Raw genomic sequence first — 19800 nt, 5'->3', positions numbered from 1 at the left:
AGCTGTGCCTCCCATCTCAAAAATGACGTGTCTGATGTTATCATGATAGTAGGTGGATTCTGGATAAATGGGACTCCTGCACAGGTATTGGCAGGTTCCTTCTGCCAGTGGAGTGACTGCAGAACTCACTGGGGAACAGACACAAGCTTGTCTAGACTGTTGTGTGTTTGGTCTGTAGATCATCTGAAGCAATCCCTGGAGACACTGAAAATGTAACCTGATGTACTGAATTACAAAAATGCAAGCTGCCATGTGCCCCAGCAGTTGAAGACTATTTTCTTACTTGCATGTGGGGATTGCACTGGATTTTTGAGATGAGATTCTTTAGGGTGAGAAATCTGTAGGAAGAGAGATAAGCCCTGACTGCCACCACATTCAGAAAAGCTCCTATAACATTTAGACGTTGAAGTGGTATCAAAATGGACTTCTGAAGATTGAATTGGAGGGCTAGGTTGTGGAACATGGACTATGTCACCTGTATCACCGCCAGTAATACTTCCTGATAAGATTTGCCTCTGATCAACCAATTGTCCAGATAAGAGAAGACTGTTGTGCCTGGACAACTAAGATGCATGGCTATGATCACCATAATCTTTGAGACTACACTTGGGGCTGAGGAAAAGCTGAAAGGGAACACCCGTTAGTGCTAGTGGTCATGGTTGAATAAGAATTGAAGAAACCACCTGTGAAAAGGGTGGATTGCCACATGAAAATATGTAGCTTGTAGCCTGAGAGTTGCAAACCAGTCTCTGGAATCTAGAGGCAAAATGTGCCTATAAGGGTCAACGCTGTTTCATATATTTGTTCAGACATCTGAGGTCTAGTGTGAATCTCCATCCTCTGTTCTTTTTGAGAAACAGAAAGTACTGTGAGTAGAATCCCTTTCCCCTGTGCTACTCAGGAACTGATTCTATGGCCCCTAAACACAGAATAAAGCAGTCTCTTGTGTCAGCCATTGATTGTGAGATGGGTCCCTGAAAAGGGACAGGGAATGGGGGTGATAAGGAGGGATGGAATTGAAATGGAAGCTGTAACCGAAACTAATGACTTCCAACACCCATTTGTCCAATGTGATGCAGCTTGAAATTGGGAGAGGCAGTACACAAAAGGGAAATGGAGGGTAGGATGGTGTAGCAGTAAGTTCCTGTCAATAGGATGGTTCAGACTCTCAACCAAGCCATCAGAAATGATGCTTGGAAGACGTGGATGACAGGGACAAAGTAGCCATAGCAGAAGCTGGCTTCTTCTTTGAATAGCTAGTCTGTTGGTCGGTGGCTTGAGTGGCCTATAGAGGTTAGAAAAATGGGCTGGACAAGACCCTTGTGTAGTCTGAGACCTGCTAAATCTTCTGTTCACAGGTAGAGATCCCAAGGAATTTGAGCCTGGCCCTCAAGTCTTTCAGAGTGTGAAGGAGTCATTGGTAGACTGAGCAAACAGTTTGTAGCCATCAAAATTAAGGTCTTCAACAGTACTCTGTACCTCCCTAGGGAAACTTGACATCTGTAGCCAAGATCCTCATCACATGATTACGGTTGATATGGACTGTGCTGCACTATCGGCAGTATCTAAGGAGGCCAGTAATGATGTTTTTGCGAAAAGATAACCTTCCTGTATGATAGCCTGGAATTGCTCCCAGTGCTCCTATGGAAGGTGTCCATCATTGGAGATTTTTAAGAGCAGGTTAGACAAACACCTGTCAGGAATGGTCTATATAATTAGTCCTGCATGGGTGCAAGGGACTGGACTAGATGACCTCTCAAGGTCCCTTCCAAACCTATGAGTCTATGGTACAGTTCTCTGAGTTGTGGGTACTGTCCCAGAAGCTCTCTCTCCTGAAGCCTTCGGTGACCAATGCCCAGACATTAAAGATGATTCTTTTGTGCTTGAATCTCTAGAGACTCTCAGTGACCATGGACTTGAGGTAGATGGAGCATTCATGGTAATGGAAGCTCCGTATACAGGGTGTCCACAGTACTGGGTCAGAAGCCAGTCGTAATGCTTGCTCCATCATTAAAAGTCTAGATTTGATTTCTCTGTTCTTTCAAGAGCTGGCCTTGAAAAATGAACAAATCTTGCACTTACTGAGTTATGGGTGTCTCATAAACAAGAGGGGCACCAAGGATGCCCATCACTTATTGGCAAGACAGCCCTCTCTTAAAACCCAGGGATCCCAGCATACCCCAGACCAAGTCCAGAATAAGCCCTTTCACAGAGGAAAGATAAATAAAAAAACCAACAGTGGGGGAAAAAACATTCCCAACTACTAACACTAACTGTACTACTAAATAACTACAGAACAACTAGGTTGAAGAGATCTACACTCTGTCTCAGGCCAAAGGAAGTTGAGAAGGAACTGCGGTTTCCCCATGCAGCCCTTTATATCTTTTGTTCAGGGCACCAGGACGTGAAGGATGCATACACGGGCTGAAGAGGCACGGCTAGCAACAATCTCCAATCAAAGCCACAGGGACTCATGCACACCTGAAGTGGAGCACCCGTAGGGGCACTACTTGGGGAAGAATATGTTACACCAGAGCGCCATAGCAAAATCACTGGTTGGAATATGCCATAAATCGAGGGATGAATGAAAAAATGGATGCTTGTTCCAGGACAGTGACTGCTAATGCTCCCTCTGCTATTGAGATGGCCCATTTCCCATAATCTGAATCCCTAAATCCCTAAACTAACAGACAACAGAGGGGGGAAAGCCTGTATCTCATCTTGCCATGAGAAGTATGATTAAGTCTTATTTGTCTCTAGAGTGCTAGGGTAAAATCCTTGGACTTGGGCTCATAAGAAGCTGTGATGCCTCTTCTAAGCAGCATCATACAGTTGCAAACAACATGAAGAAACCACTGAATCATGATTAATTAGGGAGGAGAAAAGGAACCAAAATGGGAATAATATAAAATCTTTCTGTATGTGCACACACAAAGATACACAGTATATCTGTATATAGATGTAAATATCTGTTTATGTTATAGGCAAATATATAGGTACATACACACATACATATCGGTAGTATGTGGTTGAAATATTATAGATTTATGTGTTATAGATTGTAAAGCTCATTGGGCCAAGGACTGTCTTTTTGTTATGTGTGTGTAAAGTATTTTAGCACAGTGGGGCCACATTTCATGACCAGCGTCTCTGGATGCTACTGCAATATAGGTAATAAATAATACAAATTGTTCATATTTATGCAATGACACATGGGTGGCTCATCTGACTGAACCTGGAACTTTCAGCTCCAAAGCCACCACTAGAACTAAAGAAAGGACTACGCTCATCTGCTGGGAACAGCAGCAAGCATCTAACCTTTGTGTATCATCAAGAGAGGTGGACTCAAAATGCACTTTGCCAGTGTGTTAGACATATAACTACCTATTACTTACACACACACAATATGTGCAGCACTGAGAGATGTAACTATCTAAGCTAGCAAGAGGTTCTGATTGGAGCTCTCACAGTTTTCTGCAGAAATTAATTATACCACTACTTGACATACTTTAAACAGCTACAGAACATATACTAACCTCCAAAGGATATAATAAATACATTGATTCTTAATAACTAGTCTCCCCTAAATTGTTTCACTGACAGCTTTAGTTGGACCAAAGGCCCTCTTTGCATCCACGCCATGACAGTTCCCATCACTACATAAACACTTTGAAGTGCTGTAATGCGCAGGCAAAGGCTGGATAGACTACCAAACACAGCAATATTTCTTTTCCTCTAAACGGAAATGTTAATGGCCCTCGAAGGCTAGGTAAGATGCAATGTAAGAATCTATTCAGCATGTTCGTTGAGCTAACCATCCCACTCCTTCACTGCAAATACACTGCACCATTAACAATCATATAGTGAACAGTAAGAGCCAGGCAAAAGTTTTCCCCAGTGAAAACATCTTTAGATGGAAAATTATAGTTTATTCTAGATACAAATTTTTGTTTCTATGGAAATATTTTTGGTTTTGCTGTTAAAAACCAGAAAAACAAAAGTGTTTCACTTTTCATTTTCGACTCCTGTTTATTTCCCTCCATCTCCACTCCATTTTCCCCTTTTCTATTTTGCCACTAGAAAAGAGGGGGTGGAGAATACAGAAAAATACATATTCAGGTTTAGGTTTTGGCTTGTCATTGAAAAAATTCATGGGAAATAAAAAAATAAAAATAAAAAAACCCACCCAAAACAAACAAAAATACTTTTTTTTCCTAAAATTAAATAATTAATGAAAACAGTTGGCATTTTTGAGCTGCTCTAGTATACAGTATAGAGAGTGAGTGAAATGGAATCAATCATAAGTAAAACTACATCTAAGAGACAAAATCTAAGACCTCGGGTGAAATCCTGGCTTTATTGAAATCAATAGCAAAACTTCCACTGACTTCAATGGTGCCGGGTTTCACGCATAACGTCGGTGTGCAGAGCGCTTTGCATCTAATTACTTGTGTACTGCACTGAAAATCTTCCCTCCCGACCAATAAGTTTCATTCTGCATGTTCATATACAGTGATCATACCTGTTCCATCTTCCCAACGACAAGAAAACATGCATTTATTAAGTAAGAAATATGGATCTGATATTCCACAGAGGCATAGCACTCACAATTTACAGTGAAGATCCAATGCTCATTGAAGTCAGTGGAAGTTGACTAGATCGGGCTCTATTTGGATATCTTATTTGTACTGCTGCTAATGTATAAATAACCTACTGTTTTAATATCAGCAGTACTATACACATATTAATAAAAACCTCCATCACACCAGCAGTTCACCAATGTCAAAAGGGAGATCTGCAAGCCTCATCTCCCATTCTCTTATCTCATGCAGCTATTTCTTATGCAGACACATTTCTGTATACAAATGCCATTATACTTGACCCCCGGTTCACCCTGTTTCCATTACAACGCTGTAGACTCAACCAGACTTGCTCCAGTGCCAACTCTGTGCTGTCATTCCCTGCACAGAATGGTAATAAAGAAATCACTGTTTTAAGCTGACAAAGAGCAGATTTCTTACTAAGTAAACACTGATGTTTTGGTAGGGAAATTAACTTATAAAATTGTGTCTACAAAGGGAGACCATACAGATGGACTTTGTTAAGACACTGCAATACAGTCAATAGTGGTTAATTTAATTGAACACTACTTATCAGATTTTTTTTAAAGGCTTATTCAGTTTTTGCAAATGCAAATGAAAAAAAAATCAAAGAGTTTTCTTAGTTGCAGAGTGATTTGTTTTTGGATGGCAAAGACAGCCTACCAGCTTCTACAGTGAACGCGGAGTAGTGTTTCTACTGAGTACCACACTGAGCAGCACCATTCACTCTAGAAGCTGATCAAACTTTGCCTCCTTGCCTTCCAAAGTGATCTTAGGCACATCAGCACCATGTCCTCCCTTCCTCTAGTAATGGCAATATTCTGATTTGTTTATACTGCTTCCCCATCTGAGTACCAACTGTCCGAAATCAATTCTTCAGTTCACTCAGTCTTTGGAAAACAGATTACTAAGCATAGCAGGTAAGGGATGGCAGATTCAATTTGTTCAGCCCTCACTCAGTCTTTTAAAACTACCATTTTCCCAACTTGGACTATTTTTGTCCTTAATTTTTAAAGGGTTAGTATTAATGCACCAAGAAAAGTGGCAGGATGGCACCTTTACAGATTGAAGTTTTCAGTTTATCTCTAAAACACAGCACAGAGCTTCCCCTCCCATTATCACTGAATCTCAACTGAACTGGAGGTAATTATTCTAAGGGAGAACTAAGGGTACTTCAGTCTTCAGGCCCGTTCAGCCCCTGGTCTCTCCGCAAACTGGTGCAGTTTTGCAATGTTAGTGCTTATCCATCAGGAGCTGGAGCCAGCCCTTAACTTATTTCACAAAAGCCAATTATCATCATCACAAAGGTAATGATTTTGGGTGACTGCTGACACTCTGAAGAGAGAACTAAAACTCGTATCCTATTTCCCATCACCAGACCTAGCCAGTCACCCATCTGGGATCTTCTTCGCTATGCAGATAGAGAGCTGGCACAGTTTGGAGAAAAGTATATTAATTTTATTAACATAAGGTAAAAATGACTTTTTTTGAGAGAGAGACACTGTCAGGTAGTTAAGCCACCAATTTAAAATTAGGGAGTCAGGATATTAAACACACTTGAATTTTAATGAAGACATTTGTAATTGACTTAATTCAGTGCAAACAGTTTAATGTAAACATTACTGTGTGGTTTTGGAAAGGCAAAACACAGTAGCATTGTGTTAGTGCCCAAGAATCAAAAAGCAGAACTGATGAGATACAATGGATACTAGCTACCAGATACTTCAGTGATTACCATGGTATAGAGATAAACAGACAGACAATCCACAAACAGAAACTGTGAAACTGGCAGTTCTAGCGTTTGGATACAAATTTTAAAAATGCATAAATAATGTAGGCACCTATGCCCCATTTCCAAAAGCAACATAGGCACTTAGGGCGAGATTTTAAAAGGTATTTAGTCATTGCTGCACTCAGCATTGCAATGCCTAACAGATTTAGGAGCCTACATTGCATTTTCAAAAGAGATTTAGGCACTTCAAAGCCAAAATCCCTGTCTTAATTTCTTTTGAAAATGAGATGCAGGCTCCTAAATCAGTTAGGTGTTGCATGCTGAGCACAGCAACACCTACTTACCTTTAAAAATCTGGGCCTTAGGGACAGATTTAAAAAGTCCCATTGAAATGAATGGGTAGGTCCCTAACATGCTTAAGTGCTTTTGAAAATCCAGCTTAGGTGCCTTTCTGCATCTTTAGGCCCCTAAATAACTGTGAAAGTCAGGCCCTTAGGTGTCCAAGTTCCATTGACTTTCAGTGAAACTTGAGCTTCTACATGCCTAAATCACTTGAAAAGAGGTGTTTGTGAAAATTTTACCCTTTGTCGAAGTTGCGTGAAGTGTCTCATGTAAACGAATAGAATAAACTGTACAAAAATGAAGTTGATTTTTAATTTTTTTTATGGTTTAAAAATCTAAATAATAATCTACTAAAGTTATTAGTAGCACAGGAAATTAAACTTAGAACAAAACTTCTATATTAACAATGCCCCTTTATGTGAATCACATTTCAGCCTAAATTTTAATGTAGTGTGCAATACGAGGGCAAAATAATCACTCTGGCTTAGTGCTGTACAATATATTTGATACTCATGAATGATGTAAGGACCAACACAACTATACAAGCCTGCTCTAAAATTGCTTTTAGCCAATATCAAAAAGCACGAGAGGGTACCGGTACTGTACTAAGCTTGACCAACGATGGTATCTGAAGGAGAAGCTAAGCAAAAGGAGAAGAGTTGAAAGGATTTATTAGTGGGAGACAAACTTTATTTACACAAGTCCTGCTTGAATGATCTCATTCTGGTGTTACCAAGCTAAGCAGAATGATGGGATAACTGGCCAAGAATGAACAACAAATATAGAGTATCCTAGTGTAGGCACGGATTTTTTATTAGCACATTTTTAGGAAGTCCTTGTGAAACTTCAGTAGAGCCAGATCTGCATTTCCATCTTCCTTTTCTTTTAACTACAGCTTTCAAAAAAAATTAAGAGGTCTCTCATTTCATTTTAATCTATAGGCCCAGTATATCAAGAGGAGTTTTGCTGCTGGTCTCTGTAGGCTTGGTCAGGCACACAGCTGAACTCTAATGCAATCAGAGAGTGCAAAGAGCTTGATGCATTTCAGGCAAGGAGATTATTTTTCAGTGTAGTTTTCACCCAGCGAAGGTGATAATAGATGAAGGAAATTAAATTGAGACCCTACATTGTTAAGTAAGAAAGACTTTACACACACCCCTTAAAGACAGATGCCTTCCTGAACTGGAAGTTTATAATTTGCAAAACTTTTGCTGGTAAATGCATGAACCACAACTTTGCATTATCTGGGAGAAAAGCAACTGATGAACACAAATGTGGTCAAGTTGGGGTTGAGTTTATGAAAGGCAAAGCAGTGAAATCAATCATATAACCAGAATCTGAGACAAAGTCAGTCTGGCAAAGTAGACTGACAACTACTGAAGGATAGAAAACTACTGAATCCAGTAGGAGATTTCTGGAAGGGAGTATGGTCTGTTATTTAGAGCAACCAACCAGAAATCAGAACTCTTGAGTTTGTTTACCAGGTCATGTACTCACTATGTCACCTTGGGCAAGTCTCTGTGCCCAAGTGCAAGGAATAAACCAGGTTTAAATAGATATCAGAGTCTAGACTGGAAAGTCTAGATTGTCCTGTCAAATGAATGCAATATTTAATGTTTTAACAGTTGAATTCTATAAGTGGGATTTAATGAAATCTATGTAGTGGGTGTTTTTAAGGCCTCAATTCATGAGAGCGTTTGAGCCTGTGATTAAGTCCCATTGATGTCAATGGGATTTAAGCACATACTTAAAATTAAGCATGTGCTTAAGTGCTTTCCTGAATAGGGATGGATTTAAGCATGGCCTTTGCTGCCTAGAAAACCTTTATATACCACTCTGCCTTATCAGCTGTCCATCTCTTTTCAAATCTCTTCTTCAGACTTCTCTTTTTTCTCCTTGCCTACATCTCTTAAATTAAGCTCCCTTTCATTTATTGGTTTGATGATGGAACACTTTAATTCTTTCACTGCCCAATACTTTTACTTGACTGCTTTCTGTCATTTATATCACATAGAGTGTTCTCTCGAAGTGTTTAATACTGTAGAGCATTTTGGGATGAAAGGTGATATATAAAATGAAGCTGTGCTGAATCATGGCGTTCTGAGAATCAGGACAAATTATCTGGATTAAAGTATTGCTCTAAAGTAGAAATGAACTTGAAAGTTTCCCATTTTATTTATGTATGAACCACAGTCCTGTAGTCCTTCCTCTAGCAGCAGTAATTTTGGATATGTGGTTACTCTGTGGGATCTTATTAGAGGTTTTCAGATGAGGCATTCAATCAGCAGCTAACTAGTCCTTCATCTGGTTTGCAAATTCCAAGTAGCTAAAGTAGCTCCAGGACCATCATGGCGAAGATTCTTAAGAACACTCAAGACAAAACAAAATAACTTGTCTTCATGAGGTTATTACTGTGGTACTGTGCCATTAACAGGACCTGGGGTAAAATTTTCAAAAGCCCCTGATTTAGGAGCCTAAGACCTATTTTAAAAGTGGCTTAGGCATTTAGGAGCCTAAATTTCATTGAAAGACAATGGGAATTAGGCATCTAGCCTGTTCAAAATCCCACTAAGTGCCTATCTGTATCTTTAGGTACCTAATACCTTTGAAAATACCTAAATCACTTTTGGAAATGGGACTTAGGCTCCTAAATCATTTAGACACTTTTAAAATGTTACCCATAAACAACAGATTATTTTCATTCTCTAATTTCTGACTGTCAAAGTTAGCTATGTCATTTGCCTATTTCATTTCAACTGGGAAACAGAAAAGTTTTAAAAATCCTACAAAGCATAAAATTATATAGATGCTGGAACTAGGGGTGCTGGGGATGTTGCCACACCCCCTGGCATGAAGTGGTTTCCATCAGAGACAGCGTTTATAGTTTGGTTCAACGGCTCTCAGCACCCCCCCTCTACAAATTGTCCAGCACTCCTCATTATATAAAAGTGCAGTTTCTCAAAGAGCTCTGGCACACAGAAGAAAAGCATATGTCTGTGGCTCAGAGTCGAATATAGGGATCCAGAATACCCACTTAAAAGAATGTACTCCAGCTGAAGCTTTCTGCAGATTTGCAACTTTTCAGAACAATAGCACCCTGGTCTGCCCCTCGAGTTTTGTAATTGTGTGTGTACAGTTAGCTCCAGGCAGGGTATCCACATTCACAGCTCTGCCAAATAGGGGCTTTTTTTTTTTTTTTTTTTGCCCCAGCCATCTGGGTGGTCTTAGCATCAGGTTTGAAATACCTAGAATCCCTTGAACCACATGTTCTAATCCCAGTAGAGTTGACTCAATCCGTCATCTTTCCAGAGTAAATGGACTTCTATGCACTTTTTTTGTGAGGGGGGGGTGCTTTTGGATGAGATTTTAAATATCTGTGCTCTGCATGGACGTCAAAGATCCTGCATTTTCAATCCCGTGTCGTAAGCCAACATTCCTGCCATTCGTTTTTGTCTCTCAATACCTCCCACTGTTTGCTTGCCTGGGCCAGTGGTGAAGAGTGCTGAGGCAGAGTGTCCAGCCCTGGGAAAAGGGAGTACCTTATCCTCTGTCCCACTAATCAGTGTCACTGATGGGTCTTCTCCAGTCTTCTATACAAGCTAGAAGGATTTCAGAGAAGCCCAGTGAAAATGAAGGGGTTAAAATAATTGATTTCTGAGGAAATATTATAGGCTACAGTGAGTTTAATAGGTTACTAAGAGCAGGAGGAATATAACAACATTCTACAAATGTCTGGAGTGCAAAATTTTATTAGGGTGGTGCACTAGGGAGTTGCTAGGAATAAGGGGGTGAAATTAAAGAAAAGAAGTTGTAGGCTGACCTATCAAAATAAACTAATGGAGAGCTCCATTAGATTGTGTAACAGTATGGTAAAGGAAGTGGTGGAACCCCATCCTTTGGGACATTTAAAACTGGATTGGACACAGTACTGGAGAACATTCTATAAGGAACAATGTGGCATTGGCACTGGATGCACCAGGTGCTGCAATAGGTCATCATAACGTCTCGTGTCCATGAGTTCACAAGGTTGGTTGTGAAATATGGCCTTACAGGGAGGATTTAAAGTTAAGACAAATGGAAGGCAAGGGGGATTCCTTCCCATTTAGACTGGAAAAGACTGTGAAAATTTTATGAAGTGAATGGCAAGAGGTAGCATCTATTCAACTCCCATGACAGCATGAGGTCAGCATGTAAACAGTGGTAGAGAATGGACTATTGAGGAAATCCTAAAAAGTTTACAGAATGGACTATACCACTGAAAAGATCCTATAAAATTTTCCACAGATGGGAAATTTTGACAGTTGCCCATCTTTATTTTATTGTCTGAAGTGATCCTGTGAATATTTACCCCTAGGAAAGCAGTGAGGGAATGGAGTTCAATTTTTTTTCTAAAGCATGTGTTTAGCACTGGATAAGGGTGGAGCATGAAGTCATTTCAACCTATAATAAAGTGAGGTAAGCAAAGGGATTATTAGTTAAGACTTGTTGACATGAAGCTTTGAGAATGACACTTACTCAAAAGCAGCAGTGGGTAATGGAGTGATGTCATAAATGAACACATGCCCGTGCCAGAGATTTAAATAAAAGCCCTCAGAGATCAGACTCCTGTTTTCAATGCAGAATATCCTAACCAGTTTTACATATCCAACAGTGACTGGATCAAGTCAGAATTGCAGTTCACGTTTCGGAAAAAATTCTTGCAATTTAACGAGCCAGACACTCGGCTGGTGTTAACTGGCACAGCTCCCTTAAAGCCAACCGAAATCCACTAACTTAACTGGCGCGAAGCCAATTTACAACAGCTACAGATCTGGCCCAGTACGTTTATTAATTCAGTCTACAAGGCTTGCACCTGACTTTATGGTTTAGTGACTCTGACACAACGTACTTTCAAATCTGTTTGGATTTAAAGTTTATGGTTGAGATGTTCAAAGCACTCTGAGGGTTTTAAAGAGACATCTTCCATTAAAGTTGTTGTGTGGTGTGTCTAAATCCCCCAGGCCACTTTGAAAGTCTCCACCGAGATGATTAGCACACACAGAGTCTAAAGAAATTATCTCCTCAAATTAAGGAAATACATTGTATAACTCCACTTCTATGTAATCACTACTATGACACCATTGTGAATAGGCCTCAGAAGAGAGGGCCTGGTTTATGTTTTCATGCTGGAATTGGTTATACCATCAGAAAAGCTACACAAACTCTCTAGCTGTCATGTGACCAGCCACCATCTCTTGCTCCTTTTTATTTATTTACTTTTTCATTTCATATGACTCTAGTGCTGGTGAAAGGTGCCAGAGAGGCCAGCTCCGATTTCCAATGGCTTAATATGTTCACAAGTTCTGAGCACACACTGCTGCTACTGAAGCTGATGGGAACTGTGGGTGCTCATTTTCTGTGGATCCCCAGGACAGAAGGTAGCAATGTGCCACAACCCAGCTCTCACAGACCACTTCTAGAGATGAAAGGATCATACAGCAGTACTCAGCATTTACTGAGCATCTCTCCCATTTCATCCTCACTCTCAAAGAGCATTAGAAAGGTCCTACCCCCCTTTTAGAGAGCGAGAAACTGTGGCACGGGGAGGTGAAGTCAATTCTCCAAATGCACAAAGCAAGACAGTCACAGTTTAGTATCCTGACCATTTAATCTTTGGCCTCTTGAAATTGGACAAGGCGTCCAAGTAGTGCTACCTATGTTTGTTTTACAGTGAGAGCTGTATGAACATTCCCCAAATCACTTCACAGGAGTCACCAAAGAGCCATCAGAAGGTAATATCTTTTAGTAATTGCAGATTTGGGATAGGTTTGAACCAGCATCCTAGAGTGAAACAGGCTCTATAATCCATTACAAATCTCTAGTCATCCGGCCTAGGAAAGGAAGTGCGTGTGTGTATGTCTGTGAGAGGGGGGTTGGGAGAGAGAAGGGCACAGAGTAAACTCCATATAATCAGCCAAAACTGCTTTCGAAATGAGCAACATATCCATTTGGTCAAAGTAATGAAATTGCGAAATACACAAAAATGTGTCTCCGGGCAGCTGTTTGCTTTGACTCTGGAGGGAGCGCTCTCTATCTCCAAAGCAGCACAGTACCATCAATCAGGACGTGCCAAAGCTTTGCTACTCCTGTAGCAAAGTAAATATGAAAATGCACACATTTTATTGGCATGTACGTTATGAGGTAAATTGACTGGTGTGCTTATTTCTAAAAGAAGTGACCTTAACGAAGGAGTCTCCCTTTTTTATCTGCCTGCCGGGATTAGGACTGCCATCTCTCTCTCCAAGACAGAAACGCCTTCTGGGTTTAATGGATTGTGTACTACCCCCACACCCCCACCCCAACACTCCCAACTCCTCATCCCAGTTTCCCCACCCCACTCCTCATCCCTGTTCATCTCCTTGCCCAGACAGTGCGGGTTTCTTGCTCTGGGCTCCCTGTTCAAGTTTCACCCTTCCCCCTACCCTGGGTCTTCATCCCAGTCTCCTAGACAAGTCAATTCCAGACTACCCCCTCCCTGCTCCTGACTGCCTCATCTGATCTCAGTCTTCCCGATCCCGGCTCCCGGTCACCCCACAGGCACCTTGTCCCAATCTACTCCCTGTCCTCCAGCCTCTGTCCAGCTAGCTCTTGTCCCATCTGCACTCAAGTCAAGCAGCTCCCTCTTCCAAGCTACCTGGGTGTCAGCAGCAGGAGCAGTAGCAATTGCAGGCAAAGTCCTGCTCAGTCCCTGCAGTCCTGGGATGGAGCATACTCAATGCCGATGGACTGTTCAGAGAATGCAGCTGCCAGACTTTAAAACGTCTGCCGAACATGTGTGACCTGAGATTTGCCAAAGGCTTGTGACTGGGTGAAAACTGGATGATTTTTCACAGGAACAGCAAAAGGTACACCCTTGACACTGAGGTGGCCCAAGCCACTTGCCAAATTTCAAGTCCCTGCTCCAAAGCACGGAGCACTAGAGCCTCTCAAGAAATGGTTGTAACCATTTTTGTAAGAAGGCAAAACATATTTTCCCAGACCTTGTTCTTGCAGGTGGCTAAACTATTGTAGCTGAAACGTAAAAAAACAGCCTGAGGCAGACACCCACCATGGAAAATTTCAGCCCTAATGGTTAATGTTCAAAGTTATAAGCAATTGAAAACAGGATCTTCTAACAAGAAGCTTAATTATGGGCAACATTGCCAGCTCTGCCTATATCTTATATTTCTAGGGAGTTTTGGACTTGATTTTGGAAAAATGTTTTAAGTATTCAGGAGGCAGAAGAACTGTTTACCATAGTAAAAAGGACATAGAGAAGAGTAAAACGAGGAGAACTGGGACCAGATGTAGGAAAAATTTAGGTTGAACACCAGGGAAAACTTCAGCTCCTAGGAAACTGATGGAAACCCCGTCTATTGAGACATTTAAAATTAAGCCAGACAAAAGCACTAAGAAAGGGACAACTGGGACCACTTTTGCATTGGAGGGAGATGGATTAGAATTGTCTTTCCATCTCAAGATCTTTTGGGGGAAATTCAGCTCTGGTACAGGTCACTGAAACCAACGGTATTTCACACATTTATGCCAGTGGTGAATTTGGTCTTGGGATTCTATGTTTTTTTAAAGGGACAACAGAATTTGGGTGACTAAACAACAATTCTTTAAAAAAATAAATAATGTCAGAACCACATCCTGAAAAGCCACTAGAATGTTAGCACAAAAACAACGCTACTTTTGTTTGTTACACTACAGAGCGTCTGATAGGGCTTTAACCGCTGTTTAGGAGCTACTGTTAAAAAGCCTCTTGCTGAGTCAAGCCTAAGCACGCTGCTTACAAGGGTTAGTTAGCCCTGAGGGCTCTTGCATTGGCAGAGGCTTTTTAGCTGAGTTAGGGTTTTTTTTGTTATTTGTTTGAAAAAACAGAATAGCTAAGAAAGCCTAGCCATGGGGAGAGAAAGGGGCTACTAATAATCACCTGCTTCTCTGGAAGGAATTTTACTCTCTATTTAAGGACATGATCCTGCAAACCTGACACGAGTAATCCCATTCATTCAAATGGGGTTACTACCAAGATTAAGGATTGCACAATTGGATCCTAATGAAGTAAACTTTATAAAAGTCATATGAAGAATCTTGCTAAAATACACAATATCCCCTTTTTTACAGTCTGCTATCCGAATGCATCAAGTGAAGTCATTTGTCTCAGTGGAATACTGGAGTCTGAAAGTTTGATTCAACCAATATTGGGTCTGTGGTCTGCTTACAGCAAACGGTGATGAAAAGTGCAGAGAGAAATTTCAACCAATCAATAAATATTGTATATAGAGAACATATATAATCATAATTCATCCTCAGGACACAGTTCATCCTGTGCATTGAAGGAGATGGGAGAGTTGTGGAAAAAACAGTATATCTGTATAATTAAAGGGTGTATCACAGTGCATATGCACAAGGGATTAGAATTAAAGTTGCACAAGCAACCTTAATTTGGCATTTCCTAACTTTTGAGTGCTTGATTTTGCAAACTTAAATATTATTCTGATGTTGGTTTTAGATGTAATACACTATATATAATAAATTTTCACTAGTATAATTTCTTTCCCCGCCCTGCTCCTCTTTTTACAGTCCCCATCTGTTTTTCACTCTGTGCTCTATTTTCACCTTGTTCTACACCTGATCATCCCTGCTGCCTCTGCTTTTCATAGAGGTTTTCCCTTGCCTCTCTCTCCTTTCTTCCTATGAGCATAAACCCAATGACATTAGAATCCATGTTGGTATCTCGATACCACAATGTTCTCATTGGTGTGAAAAGAGGCAGCAGCTGAGATCTCAGTGCAACGACAGAGTGAAGAAACTTAGTTAAGGATGTCAGACATTTGCCAGTCTTGGAATAGAAAGTGACCAAAAGTGAAATTTGTCTGGATTATCCAAGCAGATGCCATGATTGTGCCAAAAACCATGTGGTTGCAGCTGACACCGTCTGCCTGCAATGACTGTTTCCACGGATGACACAGCTGGTATATCATGTAACAAAGCAAAAATAAGGGATGGGGGACAGAAAAGTTGAATGTCCTAAAGACCAACTAAATATTACTTTGGCCTAAAAGGTGTAACTTGGATCATACAAAGTATTTCCTGGGGTGGTACTAGGGCTTGTCTTGTTATGCAACCAGGTCCATGTAATTGAAGTTCAGTACATAGGAAGGAGCCAAAGAAAACCCCAAAACTATTTGTCATGTTTCTTAAAGTGGAAATGACTGAAATGCCAACATACCCAACAACAAATGTAAATCTGGCAAGTATTCTGGGCATCTTAATAATGGGCATCCAGAGTGAATGCACAATTCCTTTATTACTCATCAGTTTTTCTATACTTCAGGTTTTTATTTTAGGTCTCAAACAAACAGCTCTGCATATATGACTGTCCTGAATGTCCCATCCTGCTAGACAGAACCCTGCTGATTCCTACCCGACAGCTATGATAAAATAACTGGTGTTCTCATTAGGTTATATGCAAACAATGATAAAGAGGAATGTATAGCAATGTCACTTTGAGCAATCGGGAAACAAACCTTTGACACAAACCAGAAGGCAAATAATAAGACTCCATGGCTGACAACAAATGAGACTACATCTAATTTGCTGTGCAATGTTCATGTAATTAGATACATTTGGTACAGGCAAGAAAGTAGACAGCTAGAATATGGTCTTGATGAATTGGGGAACCTCTGTCAAGCTCCGATCACATTAATCATAAAGCCAAAGCTCAGCGATTCAATTTTTCTTCCTAGCATTTACGATATTTTTCTAGAGGGAAAATGTATATACTACTTAAAAAAACCCAACAATTATATTGTCTTTCTCTAGCACCAGGCAAACTATAGATATCTACAGTCTAAACCAGGGGTCTCAAACCCAAATGACCACGAGGGCCACATGAGGACTAGTACATTGGCCTGAGGGCCACACCACTGACCAGCCCCCACCCGCTGCCCAGGGCCCGCCCCCACTCCACCCCTTCCATGAGGCCCCGCCCCTGCCCTGCCTATTCCCACCCCTTTCCTGCAACCCCCACCCCAACTCCGCCCCCTCCCTGCCCTCAGGGGGTGCAGGAGGGGTGAAGGGTACAGCAGGGGGCTCAGGGCAGGGGGTTGGGGTACAGGAGGGGTGTGGGGTGTGTCAGGGGGTTCAGGACAAGGGGTCAGGGTGCAGGGTGGGGCAGGGGGTCAGGGTGTGTCAAGCGGCTCAGGGCAGGGAATTGAGGTGCAGGAGGGTTGCGGGGTGCGGCGGCGGCTCAGGGCAAGGGGTCGTGGTGCAGGAGGTGTGCAGGGTGCAGCAGGGGGCTCAGGGCAGGGGTTCAGGGTGCAGGAGGGGTGTGGGGTGTGGCAGGGGACTTAGGGCAAGGGGTCAGGGTGCAGCAGGGGACTCAGGGCGGGGGGTTCGGCTGCAGGAAGGGTTCGGTGGGCGGGTCCAGCGCGCACCAGGGGCAGGGCAGGCTCCCTACCTGCCTGCCCTGCCCCCGCGCTGCTCTGGGAAGCAGCTGGGGCCTGGGGGAGGGGGCACAGGGGTCTGTGTATTGCCCTGGCCGCGCCTCCAGGTACCTCCCCCAAAGTTCCCATTGGCCAGGAACGGGGCAGTATATAAGCATGCAAATAAAACAGAGATCCATTTTAATTTCCAGTCTGGATTATTTCCTCAAAAATGCTGTAACTGCCAGGGAACCTACGCACAAAGACCCTTGCATAGAGGTGGTGTGCTGTTCACCTTCAGCACTTCACCATCCACAGAGGCACCAAAAGAGGGACTAATACAGCTGGAATTTTCAAAGGGAGAATGAATTTCCTCTTCTGAGACCAATGAACAAGCTCTTTATGTTTCCAATACACTAAATATTATTCAGGAAGTTACTCTGTGCTGGGTACTGTTGGGATGTTGATGAGCTGAAGCATCCTAAATGAAAAAGGTCTTTAGCTATTGAGCGTCCAGTTCTGTTCACACGGTTCATTACACTAAATACTAACAGGCGACTAGTGGTTCTCCACTGAGGGAATGTGGCCATTACAAGCATACCTGCACACTGGGATGGGTGAACTGAACATCTAACTTGCTGACCACCAGACATTTTGGGGCTCTTCACCCAGGTCGCGATTATCTGACTAATACAATACTGTCAGATCCCATGCCAAGCTCTTATTCACGCTAGTAGTCAACTTGTAAGACCAAGCTGGCAAGTTCTGAGCCGCTTTTCAGGCATGGACACCCCAATGAAGAAACTTGCCTGGATTTAAGAAGACATGAACATAGCAGCTGTTCCCTAAAAAGGCAGGGGAAAGGGGAGCAAGACAACTGGATGCCCAATGAATGGGAAATGGACAAACTGGACACACCCTAAAAATGATGACAGAGGAGTCTGATAGGTGACAACCAGATCAGTCCCTCACAAGAAGCTCCAGGTGAAGAGATATGGTCTTGTGGTCTGTTGGAGAAATGGGAGGTCTGTGGAAAAGGGGGACTAATACTTGGAGTCAATAGCAACCCAGGTATTAGACACCCAGATATACAACTATAATCTGGGTCAAAACACATGCCTATTTGCCCATGCTTGAATAATAAGAGCATAGCAGTAGGAATATACTGACCACCTGACCAGGATGGTGACAGTGAATGTGAAATACTCAGGGAGATTAGAGAGAGACTACCAAAACAGAAAACCCAATAATAACAGGGGATTTCAACTATCCCGTATTAACTGGGTACACATAACCTCAGGACAGGATGCAGAGATAAAATGTTTAGACACCATTCACGACCGCTTCTTGGAGCAGCTAATCCTAGAACCCACAAGGGGAGAGGCAGTTGTTGACTTAGTCCCAAGTGGTGCACAGGATCTGGTCTAAGAAGTGAATATAGCTGAACTGCTTGGTAATAACAACCATAATGTAATTAAATTTAACATCCTTCTAGAGAGGAAAATGCCAAAGAAATTCACCACTTCTAAAAGGCGAACTACAAAACAAAGAGGCTAGTTACATGGAAATTAAAAGGAACAATCACAAGAGTGAAATGTCTGCAAGTTGCATAGAAACTTTTTAAAAACATCAGAATAGAGGCTCAAACTATATGTATACCCCAAACAAAAGAAAAAAAACACCAAGAGGACGAAAAAATTCCACCATGCCTAAACAACAGAGCTAAAAGGTGGTTAGAGACAAAAAGACATCTTTAAAAAATAAGAAGTCCTAAATGCTAGTGAGGAAAATAGAAACGGATGAACTCTGGCAAGTCAAGTGTAAAAGTATAATTAGGCAGGTAAAAAAAGAATTTGAAGAACAACTAGCAAAAGACACAAAAGCGAACAGCAACATTTTTTTTTAGTACTTCAGAAGCAGGGAGCCTGCCACACAACCAGTGGGGCCATGGAAAATCAAGGTGCTAAAGAAGCACACAAGGAAGACAAGGCTGTTGCAGAGAAGCTAAATAAATTATTTCTATTCGGTCTTTACTGCAGTGGATGTGAGGGAGATTCCCAAACCTGAGCCATTCTTCTGAGGTGACATATCTAAGGACCTGTCCCAGACTCAGGTGTCAGTAGAGGAGGTTTTGGAACAAACTGATAAATTAAAGAGTAATAAAATCACCAGGACCAGTTGGTATTCACCCAAGGGTTCTGAAAGAACTCAAACATGAAATTGCAGAACTGTAACTGTAGTATGTAACCGGTTGCTTAAACCAGCCTCTGTACTAGATGACTGGAGGATAGCTAATGTGGTAACAATGTTAAAAAAAGGCTCCAGTGTCTTCTAGGTCCTGGACTAGGCCCCTAATCACTGAGCCACATTTTCTCTTCAACACCGGACGTGATGTAAGGAACATGCCTCCCTACCCTGCTTTATGCCCTAGCTAGGCTGTCAACTTTCAAAGGAGAAACACAATACTCAGGCCTTAGCAACTGATGCAGGAGATCAAATCTGAAACACAGTGAGCCTTATCTATGGTTCTTATCCGTCTCTCTCAGCTACCTGAGAGTCTGCCCCTTTGGCAATACTTGTATAGCTGGTGATGCCAATAGCATCATGAACTGAATAGCCTTTCAGTTCACTTTTAAAGTGACGGTAGGGAGGGAGTGGTACCATAGGGCCACGGAAA

General features: G+C 41.8%; 1 protein-coding gene across 1 annotated transcript in view; it reads right to left on the bottom strand.

Annotated features, from left to right (window-relative positions):
* Positions 1–19800, bottom strand: part of GLI2 (GLI family zinc finger 2) — a 183568-nt gene that overhangs the window by 65193 nt on the left and 98575 nt on the right. The window lies entirely within an intron of this gene.

Source organism: Eretmochelys imbricata, chromosome 11 (assembly GCF_965152235.1).
Source record: "Eretmochelys imbricata isolate rEreImb1 chromosome 11, rEreImb1.hap1, whole genome shotgun sequence".
NCBI lineage: Eukaryota > Metazoa > Chordata > Testudines > Cheloniidae > Eretmochelys > Eretmochelys imbricata.
The sequence above is the reverse complement of the archived record's forward strand: the minus strand, read 5'-3'. Positions and strand labels throughout refer to the sequence as shown.